Source organism: Dermacentor albipictus, chromosome 1 (assembly GCF_038994185.2).
Source record: "Dermacentor albipictus isolate Rhodes 1998 colony chromosome 1, USDA_Dalb.pri_finalv2, whole genome shotgun sequence".
In the NCBI taxonomy this organism is placed as follows: domain Eukaryota; kingdom Metazoa; phylum Arthropoda; class Arachnida; order Ixodida; family Ixodidae; genus Dermacentor; species Dermacentor albipictus.
This window is the reverse complement of record NC_091821.1, coordinates 365,494,258-365,511,523: the sequence shown is the minus strand read 5'-3', so window position 1 is coordinate 365,511,523 and position 17,266 is coordinate 365,494,258. Positions and strand designations below refer to the sequence as shown.

Sequence of the window (17,266 nt, the reverse complement as noted above, 5' to 3'; positions counted from 1 at the left end):
GTACGGGAAACGCTTCAGGCCAGCGCGTGTAGCGGTCAACGCAGGTGAGGATGTATCGTTTACCACGCGATGAAGGCAGTGGACCAACAATGTCGATGTGAACGTGGTCAAAGCGAGAGTCGGGCGGACGGAAGGGTTGAAGTGGTGACTTGGTGTGGCGGGTCGTTTTTGCACGTTGGCAGCGTTGACATTCTCGAGCCCAGCGGCGGACATCTGCGTTGATGCCGGGCCACACATAACGGGAGGTGATGAGGCGCTGAGTGGCGCGAACACCAGGATGGCTCGAGTCGTGTAGCTTGCCAAAAACTTGACGACGGTGCGAGGAAGGCACAAATGGACGGGCACAGCCTGTTGACATGTCGCAGACGATCGTACCGGAGGAGAACGGCAGTGGCACCTCAGCAAACGAGAGAGATGTGGACCCTGCACGCAGGTCACGCAGCTCGTTGTCAGAATGTTGTGCCTCTGCGATGATGTCGAAATCCACAGCAGTAGTGGAAAGCGCGTCGACACGTGACAAGGCATCGGCAGCCGCATTAACGGGTGCTTCGATGTACCGTAGGTCGGTCGTGAATGCGGAAATAAAATGCAGGTGCCGAATTTGCCGGGACGTATGGGTGCTGTGGTTTCCACGGAAAGCGAATGTCAGTGGCTTATGATCCGTCAGCACGTGGAACACGGTACCTTCGAGAAGGTGGCGAAAGTGGCGAATGCCAAGGTAGACAGCAAGGAGTTCGCGGTCGAAAGTGCTGTATCGAGTTTCTGCCGGCTTCATCTTCTGCGAAAAGAAACCGAGTGGACACCACAGATTGTGCTGGAATTGTTGTAAAACTGCACCAACGGCACTGGAGGAGGCGTCGGTGATGAGCCGCATGGGCGCGTCAGTTAGGGGATGCACTAGGAGGGTGGCTTGTGCCAGGGCATTCTTGGCTTCTTGGAAGGCGGCGTCTGCTTCGGATGTCCACTCCAAGATCGCAGCGGGTGCCTTTGGAGCCTTCAGCATGTCGGTCAGAGGTAGAATGATGCGCGCTATATTCGGCAGGAACCGTCGATGGAAGTTCAGAAGCCCGAGAAATTCGCGGAGCTTGCGAAGCGACGTTGGACGTGGAAAATCCCGCAGAGCTTGAACCTTCCTGTCCAATGGCTTGATTCCTTCAGGTGTGACAAGGTGTCCAAGAAATTCGATGTTGTCAACACCAAAGACACATTTGGCTGTGTTGATAGTTAAGCCATGTTCCTGCAGTCGCGAAAACAGCAACCGCAGATGGTCAGCGTGCTGCTCTGGTGAAGAACTTGCCACCAGCAGATCATCAAGATAGGCGATGACGAAGTGCAGACCACGTATGACTTCATTGATGAAGCGTTGGAAAGTTTGGCTTGCATTACGTAACCCGAAAGGCATGCGGATGTACTCGAATAGGCCAAAAGGTGTTGTGATGGCAGTCTTCGGTATGTCCGCTGGTTCCACAGGAATTTGATGGTATGCTTTGACTAGGTCAATCTTGCTAAATATGGTTGTTCCAGCAAGAGTGGTAGCAAAGTCGTGAATGTGCGGGAGCGGGTAGCGGTCGGGAGTGGTGCGGGCATTCAATGCACGATAGTCTCCACAAGGGCGCCAATCTCCGGGGTCACGCTTGGGCACCATGTGCAGCGCAGATGACCAGCTGCTTGACGATGGGCGGATTATGCCTAACTGCAGCATGTGATCAAATTCTCTGCGAGCTGTGGCGAGGCGGTCTCCAGCAAGACGTCGTGGATTGCAGGACGCTGGAGGACCCGTGGTGACGATGTGGTGCGTCACAGTGTGCCGCACTGGAAGTTCCAAATTGGTAGGTTTGGTAAGTTCAGGAAATTCACTGAGGATAGAGGCAAATTCTGATGATGGCGAATGCGGAGCTGGTTGCGTAGAGGCGGACAGCGGTGCGAGGATACCTTGCACGGAGAGGCTGGTCGTACAGTCCACAAGTTGACGGGAGCGGAGATTCACGTTCAAACCGAAATGGGTAAGAAAGTCCGCACCTAGTATGGCGAAGCGCACGTCGGCGAGGATGAAAATCCACCGAAATATGCGACGCAGGCCCAGGTCAATGGTGAGGGAGCGTTGGCCATATGTTGCGATTGTGGATGTATTTACAGCTTGCAAAGGCGCAGTCCTCGGACAACGGTGTCGGTCCTGGCGAGAGGCAGGAATGACGCTTACCTCTGCACCAGTGTCCACAAGAAAGCGATGGCCTGCGATCCTGTCTGTGATGTAGAATAGGCGGCTTCCCGTAGCGGTTGAGTCACGCGCCGCCATTAGTGACTCGCTTCCATGTTTCCCTGCCAGCGACAAGGCTGTCGACATTTTGCAGCGCTGGCGCCGAACCTGGTGCGGTACCAGCAGAAGCCGTCAGAAGTGTGTCTTGGGCGGGAACGGGAACGCGAACGTGAGCCACCTTTCGCCAGTGGAGAGCGACGAGGCGTGTCCATCTGCATTGCTGCCATGGTGTCCATCAGCCTGTCAATTTTCTCCTCGAGGCGAGATTGCCGGGCCTCGAGGTCTGATGTGACAGTGGTCGAGGACACCGCGGAACTTGCGCCGGAGTAGTCGTTCACGCGGTCCGCGAGCTCTGCCAGTTTGTCAAGAGGCATATCATCCGCAGCTGCCAAAACCACGACAAGTGTCTGAGGCAAGCGTTGCAGAAACAGCTCGCGCAATAGTGGACTCTCGGAGTCTTGGGTACGGTCGCCGAGTAGCTGTCGCATCCGATGTAATAGCTGCGATGGTCGGCGATCGCCGAGTTCTTCCGCGTTGAGGAGTTGCTGCAAGCGGCTTCTCTCGGACACGATTTTGCGTGTGAGCACTATGGCCTTGAAATGGTCGTAGGGCGCGGCCGGATGTGGGGCTCTCATGACGTCGTCGAACTCATCAGCTACCTCGGAGGAAAGTGCTGAGACGACATGCAGGTACATCACACGTTGCGATGTGATGCGCCGCAGATCGAAGAGGGCTTCTACTTGCGTGAACCACACGGCGGGATTCTTCGGCCAAAACGGCGGCAGCCGCAGCTGGGCATTGGAAATGGCGTCCATGGCAGCGCTGGGGGCAGGGATGTCGCCTGGCACTGTTGATTGGGGCTGAGGAGCCGGGGGGTCGTTGCTGACTACTGTAGTGTTCATTTCGTCTTCCATTGCGTGAGCTTGCTACGTCTGGGTCACCAAGCTATAGGGGCGCGAAATGCGTCCGCTATAGACAGACGCGCGCAGAGAGAAGAGAACGAACTTTGAGAGCGACCGGCGAGCAGCCGAGCGGCGGTGAAACTGAAACTTTATTGTACGTGACTTCCACGCCGAGGAGGCCGGCGCCGCGAACATAAACATCCGCGCGTTGTGCAGACGCTCACGGCGGCGGCGGCGGCGGCGGCGGAATCGGATCCACTACACTATCGCACGCATTGATAGGTCAGGAAGGGTACAGCGGCTTGCTGTGTTCGCGGTTATCTCTGCGAGTGCAGTGCAGACGTGGAAGCATTGGCTCCGTTCTTTTTCCATGCTCCGCTCGCCAATTTCGAGAGTACAACGAAAAGAAGCATACCACTGGATCCACGAAGCGAAGGCGAATCGACTGGCACCAAGATTCGAGGTGGGGCTCCTATTTTCACAATTTTACAGAACCTTTTTTGCTCCTAGACGCCGACTTGAGCTTAGCGGAGCTAAGCTTAGTGAGGAGTAGGGCCTTTGTTGGGCCTAGTTAGCCCACCTGCCCGCAGGCATGGCGGATACAAGCATGGAAGATGAAGATTTTTCTGGAAATGAAAGAAACAATGCGCAGAACGACTTCGGCTGGCAAGTTGTGGCTGGCCGAAGATCACGAGCTAGCACAAAGGCTGTGGATGAGGAGAGCACATTGCCACGCAGTCAGCGAGAGCATGGCGTCAAGAAAACCGCCGTCGGTGGAATGTTTAAGAATCCAGTTATCAGAGCTTCGAGAATGCCTCAACTGCCTGAGAAGCACAGAAAGATCATTATACGGCCTCGAGGAGGGCTCAGTTTGAACAAGGTGAGCACCACCACGATTGGTTCTGCAGTCATTGAGGCGTCCGGCCTAACGGAAGACGAGGCCCGTGAAGATGTTGTCTGCCCAAACTTCACTCAAAATATCATCGTAGTCAGCACACCTAAGCCCGAACATGCTGCAAAGTACGTCAGAATCAAGTCTTTCAAAAATCCGCCGTGGTTGCTCAGTGGCTATGGTGTTGGGCTGCTGAGCACGAGGTCGCGGGATCGAATCCCGGCCACGGCGGTCGCATCTCGATGGGGGCGAAATGCGAAAACACCTGTGTGCTTAGATTTAGGTGCACGTTAAAGAACCCCAGGTGGTCAAAATCTCCGGAGTCCTCCACTACGGCATGCCTCATAATCAGAAAGTGGTTTTGGCACGTAAAACCTCAAACATTATTATTATTAGTCTTTCAAAATCATGGAAGCGGAATACGAGGTAAATGCATACGAAGCGGCACCATATGCCACATGCAAAGGCGTCAACCGAAGAGTGGACATCAGAGACTCCCAAGCTATGATAACAAGAAATATCGTGCATGACTTGAACCCGCTTGCGCTGGCTGCTAAACGCATCAAGACGTCGGAATCGGTCATAGTACTTTTCGATGGACTCAAAGTGCCCAATTTTGTCAGGTATGGATCCACACTAGTGAGATGCTACCTTTACAGGAAGCAATTCGACGTCTGCTTCACCTGCGGAAGGGTCGGGCACCGCTCTGATGTGTGTCCAACACCTGACTTTGTTCAGTGCAGGGGTTGTGGAACTCGCAACCCAGGAGATGAACATGTGTGTGTACCTAGGTGTAAATTTTGTGACGGCGATCACCCTACCGGCGACAAGTTTTGTAAGAAAAGATTTCAAGTCCCTTACGTCGTACGACTCCGTCGAAGAGAGCGCAACAGGACTCGGTCGTCAACAAGAGCGCAGTCGGTGGCGCATCAGCTGGTGCCCAACCATCGCCCCGAGGACAGGGAGCACTCGCGCTCCAGGAGTCGCACTAGATCCAGGCATCGCTCGCTATCCAGGGAGAAAAGGCACTCCAAGTCAAGGGAAGCGCAGGTGCACTTCGTGCAAAGAGACTCAATCCATGGCGAGAAGACGACGCCAGCAACCACCTGGGCTGACAAAGTCAAAGGTATGGCGAGGGTTGCTGGGGGCACCTCGGCGGCTGTGGGTGATGACAATGATGCCAGAATAGAGCAAATAATTAGAGAAGTAGCCTCTTTAAGAAAAGCTAATGAAGAATTGACCAGGCAGGTAGTAGAGCTTCGTAAAAAAGAGCAGTCAAGCCCTGCTAGAGTAGAGATAGATAGACCTGTGAGCAAAAGCAACGATCCAGGGGAATCCAGCTCCCCTGCCCCTAAAAAGAGAGCGGTGAGTTCCGAGGGTGATTCAGTCTTCTCAGCCCTCAGTGAAATAAAAGAGGCAATTAAAGCGATAAGAGAGACAGTGGAAACGACCAACTTTAAAGTGGACAAATTGTGGAAATGGAGGCTAATGGCAGAGAAAAGACTTAGGAAAATGGAAGTGCGAGGAGATGACGACGATGAGTATCTGCCATCGGAGGCGGATAGTATAAAGTCCATTCCTGGATTGTCGGGGGCCATCACAAAGAGGAAAATAGCAGGTAATAGAAAGGCATCCTCACCTAATGACTATAGACAGTAGTCATGGATTTAACGTGTGGCAATGGAATTGTCGTGGGTTCCAGCATAAGAAAGCAGCACTGCAACAGGTGATCAGGTCATCTGAGGCCAGGCCAAAGGTAATTATGCTGCAGGAAACCTTAGCGGACGAAATTATGCTCACTGGGTACAAAGTTATATGTAGAGACAAAAAAATGGGGAGGGGGTTGGCGACCCTCATTGACAAAAAGTTGCCGTACATTGAGCATGAGATTCACCTCAGACATTCCAGGTTTGAATTTATTCTAGTTGAGATTATACTTAAAAGGAACAGAGGTAAGACGCAAAGCATTTTCTGCTTGAATATTTACAGCAGTCCTAACGACATGAGACAGACGTTTAGCGCACTCTTCAACAAGGTGTTTTCGGTTGCCAAAAACTCCCCTCTCATTATTGGAGGGGACTTTAATGCTCCCTATCACACATGAGGATACGCTTGGAACACAAAGAAGGGAGAGGAGCTATGGAGTCTTGCCATGGATCTGGGGTTATGCTTGATTACTGATCCTGCGTATCCCACCCGTTGTGGCACTCCCACAAGCAGGGACTCCACGCCAGATCTTACTTTTGTGAACAATTCAAGAGGAGCCAATTGGGAAAATTCCAACTTGGATCTCGGAAGCGATCATTACATCATACACATAACCATACACATACCGAGACAGGAAACAAGAATCTTCAAATTCACTGATTGGGATCACTTCAGAAAAATTAGGGCGAACAGAGGGAAAGTGGGGCCTCCAGATGCCGAGCAGGAGCCCCTTCAGACATGGGTCATCCAGCTCAGAGAGGACGTCAAGGAGGCCACTAAAGAAATCAGGACAGAGGAAAATATTGAAGCTATGGACAGCAGGCTGGCGCATCTGATTGAGGCCAAACAGGCTATATTACAGAGATGGAAAACGCAGAGACTTAAGAGAAGGCTAAGGAAAAAAATAGCGCAATTAAACAGAGAAATTCATGATCATTCGAAGACCCTCGTGAAGCAACAGTGGGATGAGATCTGTAATTCGGCTGATAGTAGACAAACATGGAGGTAGCTGGAACCTCCTCAAGCACTTGCTCTACGAGAATGAAACAAGGTGAAGCAAGAGAACAGCTATAGCTAAGTTGGTTCATCAGGAAAGCCAAGATAAAACAGAGAGGGATATCATGGATAGTCTCGCAGCCAAATATCTCCCACTTAAACAACCGAACAAAGGAGACGAGAGCCCCGAGTATACGGGAGGCACATGTGAAGAACTTGACAGGGACTTCACTGAGAGTGAAGTGAGGGCGGCTCTTCACAGTCTAAATGGTAGATCGGCGGCTGGCCCTGACGGAATAACTAACAAGATATTAAGAAATCTAGATGATGGATCAATCTATTATCTAACTGAACACTTCAATGAATGTTGGAGAAAAGGAGTATACTCTGTGGGGTCTGATATGGGAATTCTCACACCGTACTCTTGGGACAAAGGAACGACAACACAGTAGTGCAAACAATCACAAGGGCATTTATTGCACCTTTCATACATCAATGCCTGCTAGCCGAGTTGCTATCCACAAAACATGCCGATGGGCGCGCGACAAATCTAGAAGTCCGACTTACCGCGACCGGAAGCGAGCGAATATGTTCGCCCCATGCTGGATCCCAACGCCTGGTCGTTCGCGTGTATAGTCACGCGAATCGTGGCGCGTTCGAAGGCGGCCACGCGAGGCGGTCTCGCAGATGCATCCGTCGCCGCGCGCACGGAATGTCCGCGCCGCTTCGACGACCCGCCGGGGAAGAGGGCCGCTGCACGTGCGGCACGGCACGTCTCGCTCCCTGCCTCGAACCCAAGAGAGCGCGCCTTGGCTCTCCCGCCGAGGGTAACCCCGCAGCCGCGCAACACTAGCGCCATCTCTCGGACTGCGCCTGTACCACTCGGACCGCCGCGTGTGCGGCGAAGCCGCACTACAGGAGACGCGCTATGCGGGAAAAACATCAGGGGAGGCGCGAGGGTCGCGCATCCCCACAACTCAGAGGAATGGAGGGTGGCCAATACTGTCCTCATACCAAAGCCAGGCAAACAACTCACTCTAGACAACCTCCGTCCTATTTCTTTAACGTCATGTCTAGGCAAAGCTATGGAACATGTCATCCTAAATCGACTCACGAAATACGTTGAGCAGAACGATATCCTCCTATACAACTTGATCGGCTTTCGTCCAGGGCTGTCAACTCAGGATGCTATGCTGCTGATCAAACATCAACTTATACAGGCCAGCCCAGCGCATACAAAAGCTCTTTTGGGATTGGATGTGGAAAAAGCTTTTGATCGTATAAAGCATAAGGCAATACTTGACGTTCTCTCGAAGATGGGTTTGGGTAAGAGACTTTTTAACATGATTAAGGACTTTCTTAGAAATAGAACTGCACAACTCATGCTGGGTGAGCTTAAATCAGAAGCTAAGAATTTGGGAAATAGGGGCACTCCACAAGGGGCTGTGCTCTCACCCATGCTATTAAATTTAGCAATGTCCAAGGTTGCAAGAAATCTGGAGAAAATTGAGGGTATACATTATGTGATATATGCCGACGACATAACCATATGGAGTGCCAAGGGAAATATAGGACAGACAGAGACCAGATTACAGGAAAGTTTATACGTTGTAGAGAACACACTGAAAGCCATGGGGTTGAAATGCTCGGCAGCTAAATCAGAACTCTTAGTCATTAAACATTGCAGAAAAGGTCGTAAACGAAGTGGTTACATTCCGGAAGATGAGCCAAGAGTGTGCTTATACACTCATGAAGGATCCGCAATCGGGCTAGTTGAAAAATCAAGGTTCTTGGGTATCACATAGACGGAAACAATACTAACTATAGAACAATACAACATATCTCGAATAAAACAGATGAAGTCATTAGGTTACTAAGGAGAATTACCAATAGACACAGAGGCGAAGGAGAAGACAGTGCTTTGAGGATAACACATGCCTTTGCTCTGTGTCACTTCACTTATGTGGCTGGATTATTCAAATGGAAGCAGGCAGAACTTAACAAACCCAATGTGATGCTCACGAAGCTCGTTAAAGTAGCCCTAGGGATACCCAGTAACGCTGCGACCGACAAATTCATGAGTCTAGGGGTGCACAATACCATGGAAGTAATTGCGGAGGCTCAACAGCTAGCGCAACACGAAAGGTTGACAAAGTCACGAGCTGGCAGGAACATATTACAGGCAATAGGTGCAGAACTGAATACATCAAGGAGCCCAATAGAGGCTGAAGTAGAATTAATGACTGAAGTTAGGAGCAAGATCAGAACCAACCCTCTCCCCAGAAACATGCATCCAGAATATAATGTCGAAAGGAGAAAGGCAAGAGCTAAAGCACTCTTGAAGGAAATAGAGCAGCAGAACCAACTGGCAGCTATAGTTGATGCTGCCTGGGTGAAAGGTAAAGAAGCCTATACGGCCATTGTATCAAATTATCAAGGGAAGGTGCAAGATGTGATGTGATGTGATAACTTTATTTGGAATCCGGCGATTGGGAGGCCCGGGCCTGGGGCCGCCTAGATGGCCACTGGGAGCTGCTGCTCCCGTGCGGCTTCCTTGGCTCGCTGGACGGCCCAAAGTTGGTCTTGGAGTTCTGAGCTGAGCAGCACGGCCGACCACCGCGCCCGTAGATTGTCTGGGGAGGCTGCCATTTTATTTTGGTATATTTCACATCCCCACAACATGTGTTGAAGGGTGGCTCTAACAGACTTGCATAGCTTGCACATATCGCTCTCGTATATATCGGGGTAGAAAGTTTTTAGCTGCAAGACGCTCTCACTATTTTTACCAAGGACCCCACGGTGGCGCAACAAGCGGCAATTGCTCTAGCCATCAGGAGTAATAAGTGGGCCTTCATTTACAGTGATTCGAAATCCGCTGTAAAGTGTTTTGATAAAGGCTACGTAGCTGGAGTTGCAGCTAAACTTTTTGAAAACATTGTGATTATGACAACTGAAATCCGATGGTTTTCTGCGCATATAGGGAAAGTGGACTAGACTCGGGTAAACCTCAATGAGGTTGCTCATGACTTGGCACGAGGACTTGCTAACCGTGACAGTCACAATCGAGCCGTTCACCATTAAGCCAGTTTATCTAGAGATCATTTACTAACATACAATGATGTTACCAAACATTACTATTTAGGACGCAGACAATTCCCATTGCCACATTCAAAACTGAACAGGGCTCAGGCAGTCTCACTGCGCTTATTGCAAACGTGTACATATACCACACCGTACACCATTAATAAAATATATCCAGAGAGGGAGATTAAGATAGACTGCAATGATTGTAATGGCATCATTGGAATCAGACATATGCTGGCGGGCTGTTCCGCGACTCTCCCCAACCTCGTTGAAGAGTGGACACAGTGGGAGAAAAGGATTCAAAGCCCATTGTTTCAGGACCAACTAAGGGCAGTCCAGAGGGCCCATGATGTCGCTAAAAGGCTTGGCCTGACAGTGCCAACGTGGGAGCGGCCCGCCTTGGCTTGAGAAGTCGAGCCTCCGGACCTTAGTACAATAAAAGTTTTCACACACACACACACACACAAAAACAAACTGCCACTGCAGCCTGGGGGCTAGGCCTTGCGCTAGGTTGGTGCTGTCGCCGCATACAGGCAAACGTTCATGACTGCCCCTCGTGACGTCAGCACGGCGATGAATGGCGGGCCACCCGCGTGCGGTGCAGCGCGTGCAGGCCTTAGGCTCAGTGGGGCTGAGAGAGATAGTTACGGACCGCGTGCCCGCTTCCGAGAGCGAGACGGTGGCACCCGCACGCGCTCGTGGCGTCACTGCCTCTACCAACGACAATCCATCGCGCCCCCCGAATTCGCGTCGCCGTATCTGCTACGTCGAGGCGCGCTGGTGACATGGCGTTGCGGCGAGGCCCCCTCCTCTAACGCGACACCGTTTCGGGCGCTCTGCTCCGTGGAGGCGCGCTCGCGACGTAGCGTCGCAGCCAATGGGAATTTAGATGCTGTGTTGCTGCTACAGACGGTGGCCTTTTCGCTGTATGGGCCATTTGGTGCTCCCGCATAAAAAATTTCGGCAGAAACACCAATGCAGAAGACACTTCACACTTAGTACACAATAAGTAAAACTAATACATTCTTTGTTACTTAAGGTTACAGTTTTTCCAAGGCACCATAATCTTTAACTTCATTACTTTACATGTCAGTAGTGCGTCTCAAGTGAGAATACGCCACAGCTGTGTCGGACCCATACCTTGGAAACCCGATCTTTTCGTTCTAGCTCACTCAAAATGGTTCAGTCCAATTCACATATTCATATTACCTGTATAACCATACCGCTAGCATAACATCAATGGAAGACGACCTAAACCTTCCATAGACCATTTCGCAGAAAAACAGCTCGTTTGAACTTGTTTCACAAATTTTGTTGCCATCCATTCATCCCTAGTAACTTCATTTTTCAGCCACATTGTTTGTCGGGCTGTATAAGTGATCGCCATAATGTTGCAATTCAAGCAGTCAACACTAACACTTTCATTCAGTCTTTTTTCCCAGATCACCGCAGCAATGAAACCACCTTGCCGGAGCCATTGCCGCCATTACCTAAGGTTCTATTATTAGGAATTATCATTTTATTTTGTTGTCATTACTTGCCATACTTGCACGCTCATTAACGTTACAGCTAGCATTCTATAAATATGATATAGGAACATGGTATTTTGTTAACATTATTTGCCGTAGTTGCAAACTATTAAGCAAGCCGTCACATATTATTGTATATTTAGGAATTACTAATATGTTACATTGTTTACTTTATTTGTCGTATTTCATTTTGATGCATACCAATTTACCGCTCCCCTCTGTAGAGTCCGACGGCCTCGATGGTAACATAAGTGAAATAAAAAATGATTGGCGACTCTAATCTTTGGTTTAGGTGTATCTTAGTGGCACATGCACCTCGCCGTAGGTGTTCATTAGGTTAAGCGACGCAAGTCTTTCCCCTGGCATGATATTCGGGCGAGGAGCGAAGGAGGGCGAGGAGAAACTGCAGTGCGCGCTACTTGGTGGGGCGTCGCCCCCTAGCGAGCGGCGCACGAAGCGCACCTTACTCGCCCTCTCCGGTGCTGACGTCAGAGCATGTAACGAGCGCACGTGCAAAAAAAAAAAGACGCGTAGGTCACACTGTTAATATAAATATCACAGTGCCATTTGGATGCCGCAGCCTCAGTGCCTAAACTTCGTCAGTGCTTTCTCAGGTGCTATCAAAAACAACGTTGCCGGCCTCCTTTACTATGTAAGTGACATTCGCTTGCTCTTACGTTCCTGTTCTATATATCATAGCATCATTGCTCCGTATTGACCCATCATTTATAACCTTTCTTTTGAAACAGGCATCATTCCCCAAGATTGGTAAATGGCAAGCGTGACACCAGTTTTTAAATCAGGCGATAGAAAACTCAGAGAAAACTATAGGACAATTTCACTAACGTAGATATGTTGGAAAATATTCGAACACATCTTATATAGTAACATATCTGCATTCCTTGACTCAAACGCTTTCTTTACACCTTCCCAGCGTGGATTCCGAAAAGGTTATTCCTGCAACACACCAGTAGGATTCCAGCACTTCTTATCTAAAGCCATTGACAACAATAGTCAGGTAGACGCGGTTCTTATTGATTTTAAAAAAGCTTTCCATATTGTGTCCCATAAGCTCTTAGATGTAAAGCTTACTGCATTAAGTATACACGAAAACATTCAAAATTGGATACGAAACTACCTAAACGGAAGAACTGAGTCTATCGTCCTAAACAACACCGCATCTTCAACAATAACTGTTTCTTCGGGCGTTCCTCAGGGAAGCGTACTGGGCCCCTTGTTATCTTTAATCTACATAAATGACATTGTCGAACTAATTACATCATCCCATAAAAGTATTTGCTGATGACTGTGTGATTTACAGAGAAATCACCACTAAAGATGGCATATATACATTCCAATAGATTTAGATAAGGTAGCGATCTGGTGTAAAAAACGGAACATGAGATTAAATATAAAAAAATGCAGTAGCGTAAGTTTTTCCAGAAAATTATTCAGATTTCAGCACCGATATAACATCAATGGTACGCTTATCGACCTACAGTGGGAATACAAGTATATCGGAGTCTATTTTACCGAATCACTCACTTGGCATAAACAGATTGACACCGTCATAGCAAAAGCTAGTAGGATGTCACATTTTATTCGCAGGAATTTTACAGGCAACACGCGAAGTTAAAGAAACATTATACTTCTTACATGTGAGAACAATACTTGATTATGTTTGTGTAATAAGGGATCCCTATCAAGATTACCTCATTGATAGACTGGAAAGACTACAGAAACAAGCAGTAAGGCTTGTTTGCAATAATTACAGCCCGTACTCTAGCGTTTCCGAAATGAAGGCCACTGTAGGATGGGATCTACTACATATGCTTAGGCAGAAGTTAAGGCTCAAACTATTGCACAGAATATATAACAGTCAGACAGGTATTAAACGCTTTACTATCTCCTGGAACCAGATTACATATCAACTGGCTGTGACAACAACAAAAAGATCTCAGTCTATAACTGCAGAACAAACACTTCTTACTATCCTTTTTTTACCAAATCAATTAGGCAATGGAACAGCTTATTAAATGATATAGTAAATGTGTCAAATAACGAACTATTCTATTCTATGCTGTGACGGCGCTCTTGTCAAACAAATGTATGTATTATATACCTTGAATCCTGTTTGCTTCACATTACTTGTATGCCTTTCTCTAAAAGCTATTGCAGTGTTTCTGTTTGTGAGTATATCCGTCCAAAAGCTTTTCTGCATTACTGGTTATATTTTGTTTCCCCCTTCGTAATGCCTTTATGGCGATGTAGGCACTCTGTAAATAAATAAATATATGCACGTCTTTTTATCAGTTTGTTGGTGGTGGTGGTGATAAACTTTATTGAAAGGGGGAAGGGTAAAGAGGGACGTGGCTGAGCGTTAGGGCTCAAGTAAGGCCCTGGGCCTGCTTGGCCTTTTCCGCCCAGTCCACCAGTTCCAATTGTCGGTCGACGTCCCCGGAACTGAGCCAGGCTGTCCAGTCAGTCTCGCTGCTGACGGGGGGATGAGAGAACGGGAGCGAGGTGCATTCCCACATTATGTGTGTGAGTGTTCCTGTTTCTGAACAGAGCCTACATTTGTCGCTTTCCCTGCCCCCTGTGATTTTGTTAATGTATTTTGGGTGTGGGTATGTATTTGTCTGAAGTCGCCGAAACGCGACCGCTTGCGTTTTGTCGAGTTGCTTGGCCGGTGGTGGGAGCGCGCGACGCCTCAAGCGATACCGATGGGCTATTTCATAATAAGTCTCGCAGGGTTCCTCGTGTGTCTCCTCCTCATTCACGCCGTCCGCATCCGCGGACGAGGCTCGGCGCGCGAGATCTCGAGCCAAACTGTGAGCCGACGCGTTGCCGGGCACAGCCGCGTGAGCGGGGGTCCACACGAGGGTTTTCAAGCCGCTTAGGGGGCGTCGTGTGAGGACATGGTACGCCTGTTTGCAAATTCTACCACGGACGAAATTGCCGATGGCCTGCTTGCTGTCGCTGATGACGGTATTTGCGTCCGCATGCATGGCCATGGCAATCGCGGTTTCCTCCGCTTCCACCACTCGGCCAGCCGTGATTGTTGTATGTTCTAGCAGTCCTCCGTTGTGATCAGCTACCACCGCAGTCATGAGGTCGCCGCGAGGGTGTCTGGCTGCGTCTGTGTAGACCACTCCATCTTGCGAGCCATAGCGTCGCCAAATGGCTTCACTACGGGCCTGCCGACGGCCCTGATGGAACTCGGGATCCATGTTGCGGGGTAGAGGTGGGGCATAAATATGCCCCCTCACCTTTCGCGGAATCGTAACGTACTCTGTAATTTCGGGGATAGCCTCGAGACTGAGCTTCCGGAGGACTGTGCGGCCAGCCGGGGTTAGCGAGAGACGACGGACTTGGGCTGTGTGGTGAGCGTCCAAGAGCTCCTCGATCGTGTTATGCATGCCTAAGGCCTCTAGCCTTGCGGTGGCCGCGTGGTCCGGAAGGCCCAAGGCTGCCTTTGTGCTTCGTCGGATCATGGTGTTTAATTTGGCTAAATCTGTGACTGCGAGTTTGACATATGGTGTCGAGTACATGGTTCTGCTGGTTATGTATGCCTGCACAAGTCGAAGCAGATCGCCCTCGCCCATGCCGTGGTGCCGATTAGCCACCCGGCGAATGAGCTGTAGTGTGTAGTTGGTCGCCCTCTGGAGTTTCTTTAACATGAGCCCGCAGCGCAGCGTGTTCTGAAAGTCTAGGCCCAATATTTTGATACTGGGGCGCTCCGGGATGGTAAGTTCTCCGACTTTAAGCTCAAGGAAGCGCCTTCTCCGTGGTAATCCCCTGGGACAGCTACTCCTGCTGGGCTTGATCAGGAGGTATTCGGATTTTTCCGGTGAGCACGTCAGGCCCCTTGACTCCGCATAAGCTTGTACGACGTCGATGCCGCGTTGCATGATCTCTTGAAGAGCTTGTGGATCATCCGCCGCTGCCCATAACGTCACGTCGTCAGCGTAAAGGCTGTGGTGAAGCCCAGGGATAGAGCACAGCAGTTCCGGGAGCCCGCGCATCGCCGCGTTAAAGAGAAAAGGGGAGATGACTGATCCCTGCGGCGTGCCTCGACTCCCCAGCTCTATAAATTCAGTTTCATGTTCGCCGACTTTGATCCGGCACTTCCGGTCGGTGAGAAAGTCTCGGACGTATTGGTACGCACGGTTTCCGACACCCAGTTGGGTCAGGCCCTCGAGCACCGCTGCGTGGGCGACATTGTCGAAGGCCTTCTTCAGGTCGAGGCCCAGGAGGCACCGGAATCGGCGAGCGTCCGCCGGACTTTCGGGTTGCATCACCTGCCTTTTTACCTGAAGGAGCACATCTTGGGAGGACAGGTGTGGCCTGAAACCAAACATAGAGTGGGGTAACTCGTCCCCATCTTCTACGTGTTCATTGAGACGGTCTAGGACCACGTGCTCCATCAGTTTGCCGACGCATGATGTCAGTGAAATCGGCCTGAGGTTGTCCGCATTGAGTGATTTGCCTGGTTTTGGTATAAAGACGATCGTTGACGTCTTCCACTCTTCCGGGATGGCGCCCGTCTTCCAGCATTCGTTCATGAACTCTGTGAGCTGCTCCATTGCGGCCTCGTCCAGGTTGCGTAGCATCTTGTTGGTAACGCGGTCCGAACCCGGCGCCGAGTTCGTCCGCAGCTTGTAGGCGGCTGCCGAAACCTCAGCGAACGTAATGTCTTCGTCTATGTGCGCGTTCGGCCGGCCCTGGTAGGCCGCAGGTAACGGTGTCTTGAGTTGCGGGCCGATGTACTTGTCTCGCATCTCTGCCAGGAACGTCCCCGGGTCCTGAGCATGCCTGTGGATTAACTTGGCCATGTTTCTTCTGCCTTCGACCCTGGTGGTGTCCGGATCCAGGAGGTGGCGTAGGAGGTGCCACGTCCGGGCTGAGCTGAGGCGTCCCCTCATGCGATCGCATATTTGGTACCATTGCTGCCGGGTGACCTCGGTCGCGTGATCGGAGATCTCTGCATCGAGTCGAGTGATTCTTTCTTTTAGGGCTTGGTTATCTTTCCCCTGCTTTTGCCAACGCCGGAGCATGCTCGATCTTGCCTGCCACATGTGGAGCAGCCTGCTGTCGACGTTGGTGGTTTCCGGGGCGTCCTCCGGGTCAAGATGTTCCGTATGCTCTTCCACGTCGGCCAGCAGTTGGCTCGTCCAGGATGAGATATTGGCGATGGACCCCTCATTGGCTCGCATTCTTCTGGACTCGCGGAATTTGTCCCAGTTAGTAACCGAGAAGCGATGCTGCCGCCGACGCTTGCCGCGTGCATAGATTTCCGTGTGAAGGATGCAGTGGTCGCTTCCCAGAGTTTCGCCGGTGTTCGTCCATGCGTAGTCTTGCGAGTGGACGACGAACGTCAGGTCAGGGTTAGTGTCTACCTGACCTCGGCTGCCGATTCTGGTGCGGGCGGTAGTATCGTTGATTAGCGTGAGGCCCAGCTCTTGCGCGGCTTCTGCTAGATGTCTACCCTTGCGGGTGTCGCCCAGGTATCCCCACAGAGTATGACCGGCGTTGAAGTCCCCAACGATGAGCAGGGGGCAGTCGCGGCTGACTTTGAGGGCCGAGCGAAAAATCGCATCGAGCTTCGGGTCTGCATGCGGGGCGACGTATACGTTGAGGATGAATAGGCTGGGATCTGACGTGCGCGTTGGGATGATCTCCACGAAAACGTGGGGGATGCCCGAGGGGGGAGATGTTTCGATGTCGTGGATCGCCGTCACCTGTTCTCGGCGAACGAGCGTAGTGACTTTCTTGGAGTTGTTACGGCAATGGAAAGCCCTGTAAGAGGAGAGGCCAGCTTCCATGTTGACTTCTTGTAGCGCTATGATATCAGGTTTGTATGATTCTTGCTGTGCCGTGTTATTAACATGCTGGTGAA

The 17,266-nt window shown here is 50.6% G+C and overlaps 1 protein-coding gene across 3 annotated transcripts in view; it reads left to right on the top strand.

Moving 5' to 3' along the window:
* Positions 1 to 3,388: 3,388 nt before the first annotated feature.
* Positions 3,389 to 17,266, top strand: part of LOC135906971 (arylsulfatase B-like) — a 56,383-nt gene continuing 42,505 nt past the window's right edge. For 2 of the 3 annotated variants that reach the window (XM_065438612.2, XM_065438614.2), the window contains exon 1: positions 3,389 to 3,622. The gene's annotated coding sequence lies outside the window, so the exon portion shown is untranslated. Of the gene's footprint in view, positions 3,623 to 4,994; positions 5,178 to 17,266 lie in introns of those variants that run through there. The other variant, XM_065438613.2, reaches the window with a different exon arrangement.